At 42.8% G+C, this 19,086-nt stretch overlaps 1 pseudogene; it reads right to left on the bottom strand.

Annotated features, from left to right (window-relative positions):
- Window positions 1-4,202: 4,202 nt before the first annotated feature.
- Window positions 4,203-9,372, bottom strand: LOC129852919 (QRFP-like peptide receptor; annotated as a pseudogene).
- Window positions 9,373-19,086: the final 9,714 nt, after the last annotated feature.

Genomic DNA, 19,086 nt, shown 5'->3' on the forward strand with positions numbered 1-19,086 from the left:
GATGAACATGGTACCTTCAGGTATTTGGAAATTGCTCCCAAGGATGAACCAGGCTTGTGGAGGTCTACAATTTTTTTCTGAGGTCTTGGCTGATTTCTTTTGATTTTCCCATGATGTCAAGAAAAGAGGCATTGAGTTTGAAGGTAGGCCTTGAAATACATCCACAAGTACACCTCCAATTGACTCAAATGATGTCAATTAGCCTCAATTGCCTCCAATTGACTCAAATGATGTCAATCAGAAGCTTCTAAAGCCATGACATCATTTTCTTGAACTTTCCAAGCTGTTGAAAGACACAGTCAACTTAGTGTATGTAAACTTCTGACCCACTGGAATTGTGATACAGTGAATTATAAGTGAAATAATCTGTCTGTATCACAATTCCAAAAATTACTTGTGTCATGCACAAAGTAGATGTCCTAACCAACTTGCCAAAACTATAGTTTGTTAACAAGAAATTTGTGGAGTGGTTGAAAAACAAATTTGAATGACTCCAACCTCAGTGTATGTAAACTTCCGACTTCAACTGTTTATTCTGCCTGTTTGGCCCTGTCCATGGGTATCGTCGGACGGGGCCACAGTGTCTTTCGACCCCTCCTTTCTCAGCTTCCAGTAATAGTTTGTGTCGGGGGGCTGGGGTCAGTCTGTTATATATGGAGTTTTTCTCCTATTTTATCCGGTGTCCTGTGTGAATTTAAGTATGCTCTCTCTAATTCTCTCTCTTTCTCTCAGAGGACCTGAGCCCTAGGCCCATGCCTCAGCACTACCTGGCCTAATGACTCCTTGCTGTCCCCAGTACACCTGGTCATGCTGCTGCTCCAGTTTCAACTGTTCTGCCTGCGGACATGCTGCCGTGTCCCAGACCTGCTGTTTTCAACTCTCTAGAGACAGCAGGAGCGGAGATACTCTGAATGATCGGCTATGAAAAGCCAACTGACATTTACGCCTGAGGTGCTGACCTGTTGCACCCACTACAACCACTGTGATTATTATTTTTTGACCCTGCTGGTCATCTATGAACATTTGAACATGTTCTGTTATAATCTCCAAAAGGCACAGCCAGAAGAGGACTGGCCACCCCTCATAGCCTGCTTCCTCTCTAGGTTTCTTCCTAGGTTCTTGTCTTTCTAGGGAGTTTTTCCTAGCCACCGTGCTTCTACACCTGCATTGCTTGCTGTTTGGGGTTTTAGGCTGGGTTTCTGTACAGCACTTTGTGACATCAGCTGATGTAAGAAGGGCTTTATAAATAAATGTGAATGCTTGATTGATGAGTGAGGCTGTAATAGGATCTTAGCAGACATGATAATGTCGGAAAAACAGGAGAAGAAACAGAATAGATAAAGAACCTTTAATCCACATATTTGCCATTATGTTATTCATGGGTCTTAATTGTTCATTCAAGATAATTGGAGAGATATGAAAGGGTGACATAAAGAGTATGGCCTTCACAGCAGAGCACAACTACAGAAGTTCAACGTCTAGATTTCTGATTCTGAAATAGTGCCAATAAATGAATACATCAGTGGGTAGTGCACAGTTATTCTGACTTGGTCTAGTCCACCTTTACTATTGACAAGAAAAATCTCGCCAGATATTTGGTTCAAACAAACCGATCCTTCCCATTAAAAATCACTCCATATTACAGTTCTGAGAAATAGGCTACAACTTCGTCGTCCTTGGAAGGACACAGTGCTGCTTCTCTGAAAGGAAACAGATCTCCATATTTCCAGGAAGCTATTGCTTCATTAGCACTCTCTCTGTCAGTGAATTCAAATGTTTAATCATGTGTTGGCATGGTTAGGTGTCTCATGTCAAGTAAGTAGCTGCAGGCTTAAAGAAACATTAAATCATATAATTTGCATATCAACCAAAATAAAAGCATGTTGATAGAAAAATGTGTGTCTCATGTACTGTCCCTATAGAAAGTCTACACCCCTTGAACTTTTTTTCACATTTTGTGGGATTGAAATACTGTATATTTAATTGTATTTTCTTTGTCATTGATCTACACAAAATATTCCATCATGTCAAAGATTATTTTTTTTATCACAAAATTTAAATAACTAAAATATAATTGTTGCATAGGTTTTACATACAAAGGGCAGTGATTGGTAGATGGGTAACAATAAAAAATGACATTGAATATATCTTTAAGCATGATCAAGTTAATAAGTATGCTGTGGGTGATGTATTAAACCACCCAGACACATCAAAGACGCAGTCGTCGTTCTGAACTGACGGCATGACAAGATGGAAACTGCTTACGGATGTCAACATTAGTCCATTAGTGATTTTAAAACAGCTCCAGAGTTCAATTGCTGTGATGGGAGAAAATGGAGGATGGACCAACAACATTGTAGTGACTCCACAATAAATGACAGAGTGAAAAAAAGAATACAAATATATAAAACATGCATATGTATGCAACAAGGCACTAAGGTAATACTGCAACAACAAAAAAACACAGCAAAGGAATACACTTTTTGGCCTAAATGCAAAGCCTTATGTTTGTGGCAAATCCAGCACAACACATCACTGAGTAACTGCCTCCTTATTTTCAAGCACCGTGGTGGCTGCATCAGGGTATGGAAATGCTTGACATTGGCAAAGCCTGGGGAGTTTTTCAGGATGAAAATAAACGGAATGGAGCTAAGCAAAGGCTAAATCCTAGAGGAAAACCTGCTTCAGTCTGCTTTACACAGACACTGGGTGAGGAATTCACCTTTAAGCAGGACAATAACCTACAATACAAAGCCAAATCTACACTGGAGTTGCTTACCAAAAAGACAGTGATTGTACCTCTTGAGTGGCCAAGTTACAGTTTTAACTTAAAATCTGCTTGAAAATCCACAACAAGACTAGAAAATAGTTGTCTACCCATGATCCCCAACACCTTGACAGAGATTAAAGAATTTGAAAAATAACAAAAATGGGCAAATATTGCACAATACAGGTGTGCAAAGCTCATCTGATACTTACCAAAGAGGGTTTTTTAACCTGTATTGACTCATGTATTGTATTGACTTACTGTGTTATTTTTCATTAATCTTTAAAAAAAATCGAATGGAATTTTTCTTCCGCAGAGTATTTTGTGTACATAGCTGACAAAAAAACGTCAATGAAATCCATTTTAATCATACTTTGTAAAACAATACAATTTGAAAAAATCCAAAGCGATTTAGAGTTTCTATAGGCACCGTATGCAAAAATGGAGGTTTAAATAATACAGCTGCATATTCATATTAGCCAACACGGTATATCCTACACATATACCTTGCAATACAATCTCTAAAAACAGCTGAGCAAAATGTATATAATGTGCTCTGTAATAAGATGACCAGTTTGATTCCTAAACCAGGAGTTCTCAAATGTCATGTTGGATGCATTAGAATATAAGGTATGGCGAATGATAGTCTGCAGAACTATAGAAAAAGCAGTTGGGATATGAACGTTTGAGTTTCCAAATAAACGTTCAGTGAATGTAAATAGATGTAGGTGGTTTTAATGATTAACCTAACTTTCCTACTAACCTTCTAAAAGTTCACGGTGTCAAATTCTTGCCAAACCATTATTCTACTACTAAACTATGACTGAGTGAGGCGTACACTTCACGCATATACATTGAAACATCACATTGTGTTTCACCATTACTGAGTACGGAGACAAACAGCAAAGGTGTCCCAGGCAATATTTGAAGTATCTAAATCAAATGTAACCTACATATATATATATATAGAGAGAGGTGTCACGGGGGGATACACTCTTACAATATTGCAGTCCAGAAATTAGAGCTTTTACAATCTATGCCTGAGCCTCTGATGGAGACAGAACTCAACACATGCTTCAGTATTCCCCTCTCTCTCTAGGAGCAATCATGTGCCAAGGCCCCATAGGTGTTCTAAAAGAATCACACCTCGGTCACCACTGTAGAGAAGTGCCTTAGCACAATGCAATCTTAAGATCGTGTGGTTCAGAGACGAGAACTCCACCATCTATGGCAAAAGCCTGGGCTCCTGACAGGGACAATAGAATTCTCCCCACTGCATATTACAATAGTAAAATATGTTATCTATTTTCAACTCAACAAAACTGATTCTATATTGAATTTATTCTAACAAGCATGTGTATCTGTAGTTGGTGCTTGTCAACTCTAAAATACACTAGACTGTGTAGCCTTAACAAAATCCACAGACAAATGCATATGGGGTCTCAATGTTTAATAGTGACGACAGGGATAGTTCAAACTGCAGTAGAATGGTTCTCCACACAGGTGAGTGAATCAGCTGAGCAGCACTTAGTTGATCTCTGTGAGCAGGACACAGGAGAGGTGAATAGATTGTGGGAGACAAACGTGATACAAGATTGAATCAAAGAAATCACAGCTGCAAAGGATTGTAGAAATGAACATCTTGACAGTCTTAATATTAAAATAACTAGGCTATGAGAATAAAGGCAGGGTAGTCTGCATCCTACTCCAACTAGGTCTATTGACAGGGATAATATGGCAGTTCTTATTTGTCAGCATGAATGAAATTAGTGAGTTCTGTCTCGATGACTGTATTAGCTTTACAATACTTGGAATAATTATAGCTAAAGCTCCCTGTCCCAGAATGACATGCTAGTGATAAAGCCATCTGCTCCTGCCAGCTAGCAAAAGGTCTACTTGTATCTAGCTTGCTACATTTCTAAGGTTCCTACGTTTTAAGTAAAGTTGGGAGTTATTTTACAGATTGCATTGATGGTATCACGTTTCTATAACTAAATAGATACCATAAATAAATAAATACTTTACCTTTTGTCAGACTGAGATCCCTCTCTCGAGGTGTCACCAGCTGTGCTTATGCTTTTTTTATTATTATTTTTTATTTCACCTTTATTTAACCAGGTAGGCCAGTTGAGAACAAGTTCTCATTTACAACTGTGACCTGGCCAAGATAAAGCAAAGCAGTGCAACAAAAACAACACAGAGTTACACATAAACAAACATATTCTATTTATGTACAGTGTGTGCAAATGTAGAAGAGTAGGGAGGTAGGCAATAAATAGGCCCTAGAGGCAAAAATAATTACGATTTAGAATTAATACTGGAGGGATAGATGTGCAGATGATGATGTGCACGTAGAGATACTGGGGTGCAAAAGAGCAAGAGGGTAAGTAATAATATGGGGATGAGGTAGTCGGATGTGTTATTTACAGATTGGCTGTGTACAGGTACAGTGATCGGTAAGCTGCTCAGACACCTGATGCTTAAAGTTAGAGAGGGAGATTTAAGACTCCAGCTTCAGAGATTTTTGCAATTCGTTCAATAGGATATTGCCAACAAACAGAAATGTGTTCAGAAAAAAGAAATATACACTGTGTAAAAAAACCCAGCTCCTCCCTCAGCAGAGACCAATCATCTCAAATTAAAGCAGATACAATGTGTCGGCCCACCGCCTACGACTGGATCTCCTGAGCCAAGGCCCAGAAACCTGTCTGAAACCATGGGGTGTCTGACTTGGCCTCAAATTGGAATAAATACGGTGTGGGAAATAAGTGATATTCAGTGAAGCCTCTTGCAGAGTTTAATTTCCATGTAGGCAGCTTCTCAAATCTGCCTCTCCTTTTCCATGCCACACTAAATGACTAATTAACGCAAAGGCATTATGCTTTATTTCCCTGTCACTAACATTTTGGGGGATTTTCACTGATTTATAAACAATATAAAATTATTTTATGTACACGACAAAATCACTCAACTATTCACAAAATACAAATTAAACATATCATTAGTCAAAGACCAAGTACTTATTTTCACATTTGAAAGCACCAATAGAGTTAAACAAGTTTCATAATAAATATAGACTATATTTTCAGATTTTGGCCAAACACCATACATTCCACGTCACGAATCTCAAGAGATTACAGTAGGACAGTGATGGTTTTGCATAGTCTTAACCACTTTTTTTTTTTTAAAGGGACCATGAATTGGGAGGTGACCCTGGTGATATGAGAAGCTAAGTCAAAGAGAGGGAAAGGGTAACGCCGACAGACATGAGTGTGGTGGTGACCTTTATACACTGGAGCCGTTTAATTACCTTTCTCAGGAGATGAAATTCAATGACTTAAAGGTTTACCTTGCAAGGCTGCTACGTATACACCGGGCCTTTGATATACAAGATATAGGTGTACAGAGTAGATGGCCTGAAGACCATCAAAGCACTTGTAATGTAAATATTTCCTTGTGAAGTTCACCTAACACATTTTATTGTTTGATGGCTAAATATCAATTTCAATCAATGATTTTTTATTTTGACATTTAAGTGCAATATATTGACGGTCTGTAGACAACCTGCAGATCAAATTGGAGCACCATGTAAAATACTAATAATGCAAATACAAACAAGGTGGCAGGAGACATGGCTGGACGAGGGCTACATTCTGGTGGATTTACCAACTAAAAAAATAACTAAACTAAAAATGTGGTACATGAAATTCTGACAACACGGTGTGACAGTAAAATGTAAAACAAAAAATAAATCTATAAAAAAAAAAAAAAAAGGACCAAATACTGTCAATTGGGGATGAATAAAGTGGAAAAGAATTGCTTGAGTTCAACAAAAAATAGGATTCAAAATAACTTGAAATGCACAGTGATGGTGAGGAAGATTGATGTTTCAAAGCCCTGTCAAACACCAAAACTATGGCCTGACAGCACTCCCATGTCTCCTTGCCACACTTTGTTTTTAAATATAACCGGATACCACAATCTCAATACAAGCAGCTCTCTTAAAATGTCCTTCAGGTGTTTGGTGTTGAAACCAGATGTATCATTGAATAATGTGAGTGAGTACCATGTCTATGAGAAGCCTAATCCCTCAGAAGGGGGTGTCACTGGCCAGGGTGCAGGTTGACAACACACTGGAGCAGCACTCCTGGAGGGTGTTGTTATTGTCCCAGACTACAGTCTGTGAGCTGGCTGTGCAGCCCAGGGCCTTGGCCAAATCTGGGCACACAGACACAGCCACTGGAAGAGCAGGCAGAACTTTCTATGGAAGCTGTGGGTGATCCAGAAGTAGAAAATGCAGTTGAGGAAACGGTTGGCGGTTGGTAGCCACACCACCACAAACTCAATCCACTCCGTAACTATGTTGTCCGAGATGGCTGGTGGGAGAGAGAACAGAGAAAAATACATAGAAAGGGACAGCATAGGCTATGAAATAAAACCGACTTTGCACAAGCATAGTCAGTCGAAGTATACGCCCCTTCAGTGATTGTCAACAGTACTACTTGTAGCAGGAGTGGGAACTATGGACGGGATTCTTCAATCAAGAGTTTGTTGTCATTCAACGAGAGACGATTAGTTTTCATGCACATTTATTCACTTGAGAAATACTGCACCAATCATAGTTATATGTAAAATTGCACGACTAAGATCTCCTAGCCGAGTTAGTGTTAGCAGACAGAACCTAGGATGCGGGGCCTTTAGGCAAACACATTTACAAAGAACCAAACATCCATTGTCTATCACGAACGTTGAATAAAATGTGAACTTACTCTGCCGATTGTCCGTGGTGTTGGTTCTTCAGTGAGTCGAAATTTGAGAAACCAGACAAGTATTATTACAGACTTCAAACTGTGGGACAATCAAGATGTGTTTGCTCCTGACCCAAGTCACGTGCACAAGGATATGCACGTCGATGCATGCATACTAACCCGTCTTGCACGTGTTTACATGGTTTTCTGCATGTGCCAGATGATATATATTTCAGCAGAGGTCTAAAAAGTCAGGTAAATAACACTTTCCTGTGTATAATTTGTCTCAGAAGTTCACCCACTGAATGAACAACTATACTGACAACCAGTATGGTAAATGTAATTTTATTCAAGATTATTGCTTGTAAGGAAACGTTTCCCGTTTACACTGCTTAGTTTCAGGCTGTATACCAGAAGCTGCCGGTATCAGTCTGATTCAGTAGCCTACCCCAGTCATCTTACACTCAGCACATTGACATTTCAACTTTACAGCCTTGTAGCCAACATTTGTTACGGGCGTTTTCCTGAGCTCGTTTAGAAGGGTGGTGAGTGACTTTAGGAAAAACATGCAACCTGTCTTAATTTGAGATGTTCCATCAACAAGTTGTAAACCAACTGGTTATTTCTATAGGCCTACTCACCATTATAGATAATTACCGCTATGCACGGCGTCCAACATGTGTAGTACACAGTCATCACAGGGACAAGCACCCTGGATGCTACGGGTCTGTTGTGACGACCCAGGTGTTGTGAGCGCATCTTTACTCGCTGTCTCATTGCAGCAAACCAAAGGCGCAGGTTTGCGCAAGTCATGATGATTGAACAAGGAAAGAAGAGGAGGCATGTCAACGTTAATGTACGATGGATTGCAAACCAGTGACGCTGTAGAAAAGTGGACCTCAATTGTCCCGTTAGGAAAATATATGGGCACCAGTAAAAATGGAGGAAAACACCATGCAAAGGCGATCAGAAGCAGAATTCTTCTCCTTGTCTTTAGTGATTAGTATTTCAGCGGGTAAAATACTGCAATGTATCTTTCTAGGCTTATTGTATTCAGTGTGTACATGCAAGTTGAATAGATTGTTGCGTTGAAGAAAGCCACAATGTGACAGAGGGAGTCTGGGCCTTCACTGTAGTCTTTCGCAAGACTGACGCACAGATTCAAGGGCGTGATGATCAGTCCAAACGCCGAATCAGCACCGGTGAGTGAGAATAAAAAGTATCGAGAGTTCCTTGACCAGCCGGGCACCGATGAAGAAATCACCATAATAACTGCAATATTCCCCAACGTGATCATCGCTGCTAAAACTGATATTATGCCAATTTTGCATTTGCGTATCTGTGCTGGTTAGATTGGTGTCCTCAGACAAATTGAGTGTTTGTCCCAACGGCAAGCACTTCAAAATTCTTTCAGGTGAATTTACATGATAAAGTCGATTTACCAAGCCGTGGTATGCCCAACAATAAATACCACCCGTGGCACTGTAGGTGGTAGTCACGTGCCCCAATCAAATACGTGGATATAATACTGGTGAATATATCAACCAAGAGGCACATTATTCTTCCTTGGCCATTAGGATAAATAGACATTCAAAGGACTTTTCATCACATTTTGGAGTTGGTGTCCATTTATGCCATTGTTTTGTTGTATAATGTAGTCAACATTGTATTGAGACACTCATTTACACTAGGATTATTCTGTTGTGGCCTAGTTGTATGAGCAATGGCTCCATCGCAGCAACCAGTGATCCGGGTCGGCACCAATGTAACAGTATAGCTTCCGTCCCTCTCCTCGCTCGAACCAGGGACCCTCTGTACACATTCGTCAACAGCCACCCTCGAAGTATCGTTACCCATTGCGACACAAAAGCTGCGGCCCTTGCTGAGCAAGGGGAACAACTACTTCAAGGTCTCAGAGCGAGTGACATCCCCGATTGAAACGCTATTAGCGAGCACCATCGCTAACTAGCTAGCCATTTCACATCGGTTACATAAGCACAGGCAGAGATGAGCTACATGGGGGAGTGGATTGGGGAGGAAGAGAGCGAGGACATGAACCTAAATAGTTGAAATATGAGCCCATCTCCTCCTCCAATCCCTGCGCTGGACTCCGCACAGATGGATTCGTCATTAGGACAGTGACAAGCGCATATATCAAAGGCGTATTCCAGGCCATCCTCCTTCCACAGAGGGACATGTTCATGGCTAGCTGACACTACTAGCCTACCTGCTGGGGAAGCAGCCCCTCTGATGGTCCTCCATAGCAGCTGGACCTCACTATTCAAACATTGATACTGTACAGATAGCTCACATTCTCATTAGTGGCTCAGGCAGAAATTATATTTTATCAATCCAAGGGCCTTCATGAGAAATATCAGTCGGAGATCAATAATATTTTAATTACGTCTCACCCCAATACAATGTTATTTCATTTGATTTTACAGAATATACTTCACATTGTATGAAAAAGATGTAACAAGTTTTGTTGGAATCCAAATAATATTACATTATTTTCTAATGTCTGCAAAATGAATCATGCTGTTGAAGTGAATAAGCATGAATCATCAAGAACAAATGAAGACACAAGCTGCCGTGAGATTTTAAAAGCAATGCAAATACATATTGGCCATTGAAAAGCACCATCATGATCTCATGCTACATAAATGTTTTATGCAAATTAAAGGATGAAAAGGAAATGCATGTGTTGTGATGTAGATAGGCACCGCTATGCTTCAGAGACTGGGCACTGTACAAGTCTGAAGTTAAAAGTATGGGGCCAATTTGGGCCTTTCTGTAATCACTCAATTCATTAATTTTCTATTTTGAGCCACAGGAGAGTGGGGCTGATGCACATCTCGGGTTGCCATTGGTTACCTGAAGCATGGTGATAAGTGTCCTCATTCTTTTTTAGATTGTCTGTGCTGATTTATGACCGTTTCTCTCTGTTAGAGAGGCTGCTCTGTGGGTTTTACATTGCAACAACTAAACTTCTACCCCAGTGAAGATGAATATCTCATAAACCAGGGTTCAAGTCAGGTAGGAGATCATTAGCCTACTGTACGTTGAGTCAGTAATACATGGGGCAGGATAATGATGCTTTAGGTTTTTGTGACACATTCAATCAGAATTCAAGCACCCTTTCTTTAATATAATCAAAAATGGCACAGGAAACATAATTAGTCTAATTAGTTAGCTAATTAGTCTGAGAATATTATCTCAAATGTGATTTTTTTTTTAAATAGTGCAGGGACAATATGATTGGATGCTTTGATAAATCTGACTTTAATGTACATTGTAATAGTGTGATCCAGGCAGAGGTAATGAGTTGCACGGCAGCAATCATCCCATATTGGACAACTGAACCTCTGAATTACCACATGTGCCTCCTCAGAATAGCAGGACTAACAGGATTAGAATCTTCAGGAAGTTCACAGAAAAGAGGGTGGCTCATCCCTGCAGAAGGTCAAAGGGTTCTGGCGTCGAAGCAAAACAAAAAGGGTTATCTTCTTAAACCCCTCTCTAAATTTTCCCTAATCTCTTATGTGCTATAGTTTGGTTCATTTTCTGTCTCTTTTCAATAATATTTTGAATTCCCATTAAGAAATAGGGATTTGACAAATAGAATGTCCCATTGTTTTATGGGAGTCTTTATATGTTATGCTGATGAAGGAGGACCCAAAAGCGACGTAATAGAAACAGAGTCTTTATTCCAGTTTTAAACAAACAATGATGTTCCTGGATATTATCAAAGGTAATCCAAAACAGGAAACTGAAAACCTCTTGTCAGTAGAGAGGAACGACTGGAGACGCGACCACAGACTGCAGGTCGCTTCAGGAAGGCACAGACCGTAGCTGACATAGACACCTGCTCACACGCAGCATCTGACAAATGCAAAAACACAACAGGGCGGAACAAGGACACAGAGCAGCTAACCTCAAACAAGAATCCGACAAAGACAGAAGCGGAAAACAGAGGGAGAAATAGGGACTCTAATCAAAGGGCAAAAATAGGGGACAGGTGTGAAAGAGTAAATGAGGTCGTTAGGAGAAAGAGAAACAGCTGGGAGCAGGAACGGAACGATAGAGAGAGAGAGCGGGGGAGGAAGAGAGGGAGGAGGAGAGAGAGGAATAGAAAGAGGGAAAGAACCTAATAAAACCAGCAGAGGGAAGCACAGGGACAAGACATGATGAACAAAGACAAAACATGACAGTACCCCCCCACTCACCAAGCGCCTCCTGGCGCACTCGAGGAGGAACCCTGGCGGCGACGAAGGAAATCATCAATCAACGAACGGTCCAGCACGTCCCGAGAAGGAACCCAACTCCTCTCCTCAGGACCGTAACCCTCCCAATCCACTAAGTACTGGTGACCACGTCCCTGAGAACGCATGTCCATGATCCTCCGTTCCTTGTAAATAGGTGCGCCCTCGACAAGGACGGGAGGGAGGGAGGGAAGACGAACGGGGGCGCGAAGAAAAGGCTTGACACAAGAGACATGGAAGACCGGGTGGACGCGACGAAGATCTTCGTCGCGGAAGAAGCAGTCGCACAGCGACAGGATTAACGACCTGAGAGACACGGAACGGACCAATGAACCGCGGAGTCAACTTGCGAGAAGCTGTCGTAAGGGAAAGGTTACGAGTGGAAAGCCACACTCTCTGACCGCGACAATACCTAGGACTCTTAATCCTACGTTTATTGGCGGCTCTCACAGTCCTCCCCGCAGACGAAGGCAGACCGGTAATAAAGTCTAAGGCGATCTGAGACCATGGTCGAGAAGAAATGGGAAGCGGTCTAAGACGACCGGCAGGAGGAGAGTTACCTGACTTAGTCTGCGCGCAGTCCGAACAAGCAGCCACGAAACGGCGCGTGTCCCGCTCCTGAGTAGGCCACCAAAACCGCTGGCGAATAGAAGCAAGCGTACCCCGAACGCCGGGGTGACCAGCTAACTTGGCAGAATGAGCCCACTGAAGAACAGCCAGACGAATAGAGACAGGAACGAACAGAAGGTTACTAGGACAAGCGCGCGGCGACGCAGTGTGAGTGAGTGCTTGCTTTACCTGTCTCTCAATTCCCCAGACAGTCAACCCGACAACACGCCCTTCAGGGAGAATCCCCTCGGGTTCGGTAGAAACCACAGGAGAACTAAAGAGACGGGATAAAGCATCAGGCTTGGTGTTCTTATTTCCCGGACGATAGGAAATCTCGAACTCGAAACGAGCGAAAAACAATGCCCAACGAGCTTGACGTGCATTAAGTCGTTTGGCAGAACGGATGTACTCAAGGTTCTTATGGTCAGTCCAAACGACAAAAGGAACGGTCGCCCCCTCCAACCACTGTCGCCATTCGCCTAAGGCTAAGCGGATGGCGAGCAGTTCGCGGTTACCCACATCATAGTTGCGTTCCGATGGCGACAAGCGATGAGAAAAGTAAGCGCAAGGATGGACCTTATCGTCAGACTGGAAGCGCTGGGACAGAATGGCTCCCACGCCCACCTCTGAAGCGTCAACCTCGACAATGAATTGTTTAGTGACGTCAGGAGTAACAAGGATAGGGGCGGATGTAAAACGCTTCTTGAGGAGATCAAAAGCTCCCTGGGCGGAACCGGACCACTTAAAGCAAGACTTGACAGAAGTCAGAGCTGTGAGAGGGGCAGCCACTTGACCGAAATTACGAATGAAATGCCGATAGAAATTAGCGAAACCGAGAAAGCGCAGTAACTCGACACGTGACTTAGGAACGGGCCAATCGCTGACATCCTGGACCTTAGCGGGATCCATCTGAATGCCTTCAGCAGACAGATAATCATCGAGAGCCTTACGTTCGGGAGCCGACAGAGAGAATAATCTACCCCGAGGGGAAGTGGTCCTCGGAAGGAGATCAATACAACAATCATACGACCGGTGAGGAGGAAGAGAGTTGGCTCTGGACCGACTGAAGACCGTGCGTAGATCATGATATTCCTCCGGCACTCCTGTCACATCACCAGGCTCCTCCTGAGTAGAGGGGACAGAAGAAACAGGAGGGATAGCAGACATTAAACACTTCACATGACAAGAAACGTTCCAGGATAGGATAGAATTACTAGACCAATTAATAGAAGGATTATGACATACTAGCCAGGGATGACCCAAAACAGGTGTAACAGGTGAACGAAAAATCAAAAAAGAAATGGTCTCACTGTGGTTACCAGATACTGTGAGGGTTAAAGGTAGTGTCTCATATCTGATACTGGGGAGAGGACTACCATCTAAGGCGAACATGGGTGTGATCCTCCCTAACTCTCTGAGAGGAATGTCATGTTTCCGAGCCCATGCTTCGTCCATAAAACAACCCTCAGCCCCAGAGTCTATCAAGGCACTGCAGGAAGCAGCCGACCCGGTCCAGCGTAGATGGACCGACAAGGTAGTACAGGATCTTGATGGAGAGACCTGAGTAGTAGCGCTCACCAGTAGCCCTCCGCTTACTGATGAGCTCTGGCCTTTAACTGGACATGACATGACAAAATGTCCAGCAGAACCGCAATAGAAGCAAAGGCGGTTGGTGATTCTCCGTTCCCTCTCCTTAGTCGAGATGTGAATACCTCCCAGCTGCATGGGCTCAGTCTCTGAGCCGATGGAAGGAGATGGTTGAGATGCGGAGAAGGGAAGCCCCGCTAACGCGAGCTCTCTTCCACGAGCTCGGTGACGAAGATCTACCCGTCGTTCTATGCGGATGGCGAGTGCAATCAAAGAGTCCACGCTGGAAGGAACCTCCCGGGAGAGAATCTCATCCTTAACCTCAGCGTGGAGTTCCTCCAGAAAACGAGCGAGCAACGCCGGCTCGTTCCAGTCACTGGATGCAGCAAGAGTACGAAACTCTATAGAGTAATCCGTTATGGATCGATCACCTTGACATAGGGAAGCCAGACCCCTGGAAGCCTCCTTCCCAAAAACTGAACGATCAAAGACCCGTATCATCTCCTCCTTAAAGTTCTGATAAACGTCAGAACACTCAGCCCTTGCCTCCCAGATAGCTGTGCCCCACTCCCGAGCCCGCCCAGTAAGGAGTGATATGACGTAAGCGATCCGAGCTCTCTCTCCAGAGTATGTGTTGGGCTGGAGAGAGAACACAATATCACACTGGGTGAGAAAGGAGCGACACTCAGTGGGCTGTCCAGAGTAACATGGTGGATTATTAACCCTGGGTTCCGGAGACTCGGAAGACCAGGAAGTAGCTTGTGGTACGAGACGAAGACTCTGAAACTGTCCTGAGAGATCGGAGACCTGAGCGGCCAGGGTCTCAACGGCATGACGAGCAGCAGACAATTCCTGCTCGTGTCTGCCGAGCATTGCTCCCTGGAACTTGACGGTAGTGTTGAGAGAATCCATAGTCGCTGGGTCCATTCTTGGTCGGATTCTTCTGTTATGCTGATGAAGGAGGACCCAAAAGCGACGTAATAGAAACAGAGTCTTTATTCCAGTTTTAAACAAACAATGATGTTCCTGGATATTATCAAAGGTAATCCAAAACAGGAAACTGAAAACCTCTTGTCAGTAGAGAGGAACGACTGGAGACGCGACCACAGACTGCAGGTCGCTTCAGGAAGGCACAGACCGTAGCTGACATAGACACCTGCTCACACGCAGCATCTGACAAATGCAAAAACACAACAGGGCGGAACAAGGACACAGAGCAGCTAACCTCAAACAAGAATCCGACAAAGACAGAAGCGGAAAACAGAGGGAGAAATAGGGACTCTAATCAAAGGGCAAAAATAGGGGACAGGTGTGAAAGAGTAAATGAGGTCGTTAGGAGAAAGAGAAACAGCTGGGAGCAGGAACGGAACGATAGAGAGAGAGAGCGGGGGAGGAAGAGAGGGAGGAGGAGAGAGAGGAATAGAAAGAGGGAAAGAACCTAATAAAACCAGCAGAGGGAAGCACAGGGACAAGACATGATGAACAAAGACAAAACATGACATTATATGTACAGCTCAAATATTTATGGTGTGAATACTTTAAATGAGTAGCTGTCAGGGAAAGATAGAAGTGTGTGTGTCTGTGTACACATGTAGGTTTCTGTTCTGTGGATGTCTATCTGCACCTGCAAGATAGGGAAAGATGTGTTGTGTTTTTTGTGTGAGTGGGTGGACTTCGATTGTTTTGCGTGGGCTGCATCACTGTCAAGTGGTAAATGGTACAATGTGCAGCATGATAGCAGTAACATAACCACAACAGAAATGAGTAATTCGCAACTGCTCTCAGCTCACTTGTACTTGAGCAATATGCTTTCAATTGAAATTCGATTTTGGGAATTTCCCCCAACCAATCCCCCAATCATAATGTATGATTTGTGCTAGGTAGTGACAATGGAGGAATAATGCATGAAGTTTCCTTTACTTTATGATGCAGATAAGCTTGCTAAAATAATAGATTAGTTATAGGACTAAGTGCATAAATATGAGTTTACAGGCACTCTAAAGCTATCATGTGATTTGAACAGGGCATAGTTTCTTTCAAATTAGACACCAAAAACAAGGCCGTTCGTAGGAGAGCATTCATTAAGATATAAGAACCATTTTTTTCTCATGTAAATTAGATGCCATATATTGTTATTTACATGTACAATATTCAAATATGTACCCTTTATAAAGAAGAAGAAAGCATTCCCAATATGTATACTTATATTGACAATTTAACAGTTGTTATCGTTCAAATTTAAACCAAATTTCTATGACATGCCTAAATGCTTATTTCATATAATTCACATTAGTTGACAATGGTAGCTATCAATTATCAATAAATACTGGACAATGGAACTGATGTCTGTCCCCAGTGAGAATGTATCCAGAGGAATAACGTCAACCTCTCACTTGATAACGTGTCCCCTCTAATATGTGAATATTATAATTGAGGAAAGCTATTCACAGAATTACATTGGCTCTTATCAGTCCAAATCCCAAATCAAGGCCCAAGGGCACTTATATTCACCCAGAGAAATTCACTTCCTTTCTCATTTTTCTTTACTTGGACATTGTCATTAGAGCAGTTAAATCTTATGCAGATGATTCTGGTTGTCTTTCAAGACACGATCCAAATTGGGAAAAGGTTTCTCACTGACACTGACGGGAAGTGGTCTATGCAACACTCCATTATTTGAAGATTTGCCCTTTTGCTTTGTCATAATGATTCATTAGAACATTAAAGGACACCATAGTGAGCCATGTGCACAATCCCCACAGCAATCTGACATCTCATCGAGATTTAAAATGATCAAGGCACAAGTGAGTCCATTAGTAAGCACAGGCAGCGTTTTACTCTACCAAGGCAACAATAAGGGAATAAAGTCAGTAATTTAATAGATGTCCGGTTATCTGACCATCCAGAGACTATCATTGTGAAATCCACAGCTCAGAATCATGCATAGTAGCCTGATAGGGCTTGAGTGTTAGAGCCCTATAGATAGTAGCCTGATAGGGCTTGAGTGTTAGAGCCCTATAGATAGTAGCCTGATAGGGCTTGAGTGTTAGAGCCCTATAGATAGTAGCCTGATAGGGCTTGAGTGTTAGAGCCCTATAGATAGTAGCCTGATAGGGCTTGAGTGTTAGAGCCCTATAGATAGTAGCCTGATAGGGCTTGAGTGTTAGAGCCCTATAGATAGTAGCCTGATAGGGCTTGAGTGTTAGAGCCCTATAGATAGTAGCCTGATAGGGCTTGAGTGTTAGAGCCCTATAGATAGTAGCCTGATAGGGCTTGAGTGTTAGAGCCCTATAGATATTAGCCTGATAGGGCTTGAGTGTTAGAGCCCTATAGATAGTAGCCTGATAGGGCTTGAGTGTTAGAGCCCTATAGATATTAGCCTGATATGGCTTGAGTGTTAGAGCCCTATAGATAGTAGCCTGATAGGGCTTGAGTGTTAGAGCCCTATAGATAGTAGCCTGATGGGGCTCGAGTGTTAGAGCCCTATAGATATTAGCCTGATAGGGCTTGAGTGTTAGAGCCCTATAGATAGTAGCCTGATAGGGCTTGAGTGTTAGAGCCCTATAGATAGTAGCCTGATAGGGCTTGAGTGTTAGAGCCCTATAGATAGTAGCCTGATAGGGCTCGAGTGTTAGAGCCCTATAGATATTAGCCTGATAGGGCTTGAGTGTTAGAGCCCTATAGATAGTAGCCTGATAGGGCTTGAGTGTTAGAGCCCTATAGATAGTAGCCTGATAGGGCTTGAGTGTTAGAGCCCTATAGATTTTATATTTCGATTTTTTGATTTCCCCTTTATTTAACTAGGTAGGCCAGTTGAGAACAAGTTCTCATTTACAACTGCGACCTGGCCTAGATAAAGCAAAGCAGTGCGACAAAAACAACACAGAGTTACACATGGGATAAACAAACGTACAGTCACTAACAATATAAAAATCTGTATACAGTGTGTGCAAATGAAGGAAGGAGGTAAGACAATAAATAGGCCATAGTGGCGAAGTAATTACAATTTAGCAATTAACACTGGAGTGATAGATGTGCAGATGAGGATGTGCAAGGAGAAAGACTGGTGTGCGAAAGAGCAGAAAACAAAAACAAATATGGGGATGAGGTAGGTAGGTAGTTGGTTGGTTGGGAGATTTACAGATGGGCTGTGTACAGCTGCAGCGATCGGTAAGCTGCTCTGACAGCTGACGCTTAAAGTTAGTGAGGGAGTTATAAGTCTCCAACGTCAGTGATTTTTGCAATTCGTTCCAGTCATTGGCAGCAGAGAACTGGAAGGAAAGATGGCAAAGTAGGTGTTGGCTTTGGGGATGACCAGTGAAATATACCTGCTGGAGCGTGTGCTATGGGTGGGTGACCAGTGAGCTGAGATAAGGCGGAGCTTTACCTAGCAAAGATGACCTGGAGCCAGTGGGTTTGGTGACGAATATGTAGCGAGGACCAGCCAACGAGAGAATACAGGTCTCAGTGGTGGGTAGTATATGGGGCTTTGGTGACAAAACAGATGGCACTGTGATAGACTGCATCCAATTTGCTGAGTAGAGTGTTGGAGGCTATTTTGTTAATGACATCGCCGAAGTCAAGGATCGGTAGGATAGCCAATTTTACGAGGGTATGTTTGGCAGCATGAGTGAAGGAGGCTTTGTTGCGAAATAGGAAGCCGATTCTAGATTTAATTTTGGATTGTGAGTCTGGAAGGAGAGTTTACAGTCTAGCCAGACACCTAGGTATTTATAGTTGTCCACATATTCTAAGTCAGAACCGTCCAGAGTAGTGATGCTGGGCGGGCGGGTGCGGGCAGCAATCGGTTGAAGAGCATGCATTTAGTTTTACTAGCATTTAAGAGCAGTTGGAGGCCACGGAAGGAGTGTTGTATGGCATTGAAGCTCGTTTGGAGGTTTGTTAACACAGTGTCCAAAGAGGAGCCAGAAGTATACAGAATGGTGTCGTCTGCATAGAGGTGGATCAAATAATCACCCGCAGCAAGAGTGACATCGTTGATATATACAGAGAAAAGAGTTGGCCCGAGAATTGAAGCCTGTGGCAACCCAATAGAGACTGCCAGAGGTCCGGACAACAGGCCCTCTGATTTGACATACTGAACTCTATCTGA

This window comes from Salvelinus fontinalis, chromosome 4 (assembly GCF_029448725.1).
Source record: "Salvelinus fontinalis isolate EN_2023a chromosome 4, ASM2944872v1, whole genome shotgun sequence".
NCBI classification, from domain to species: domain Eukaryota; kingdom Metazoa; phylum Chordata; class Actinopteri; order Salmoniformes; family Salmonidae; genus Salvelinus; species Salvelinus fontinalis.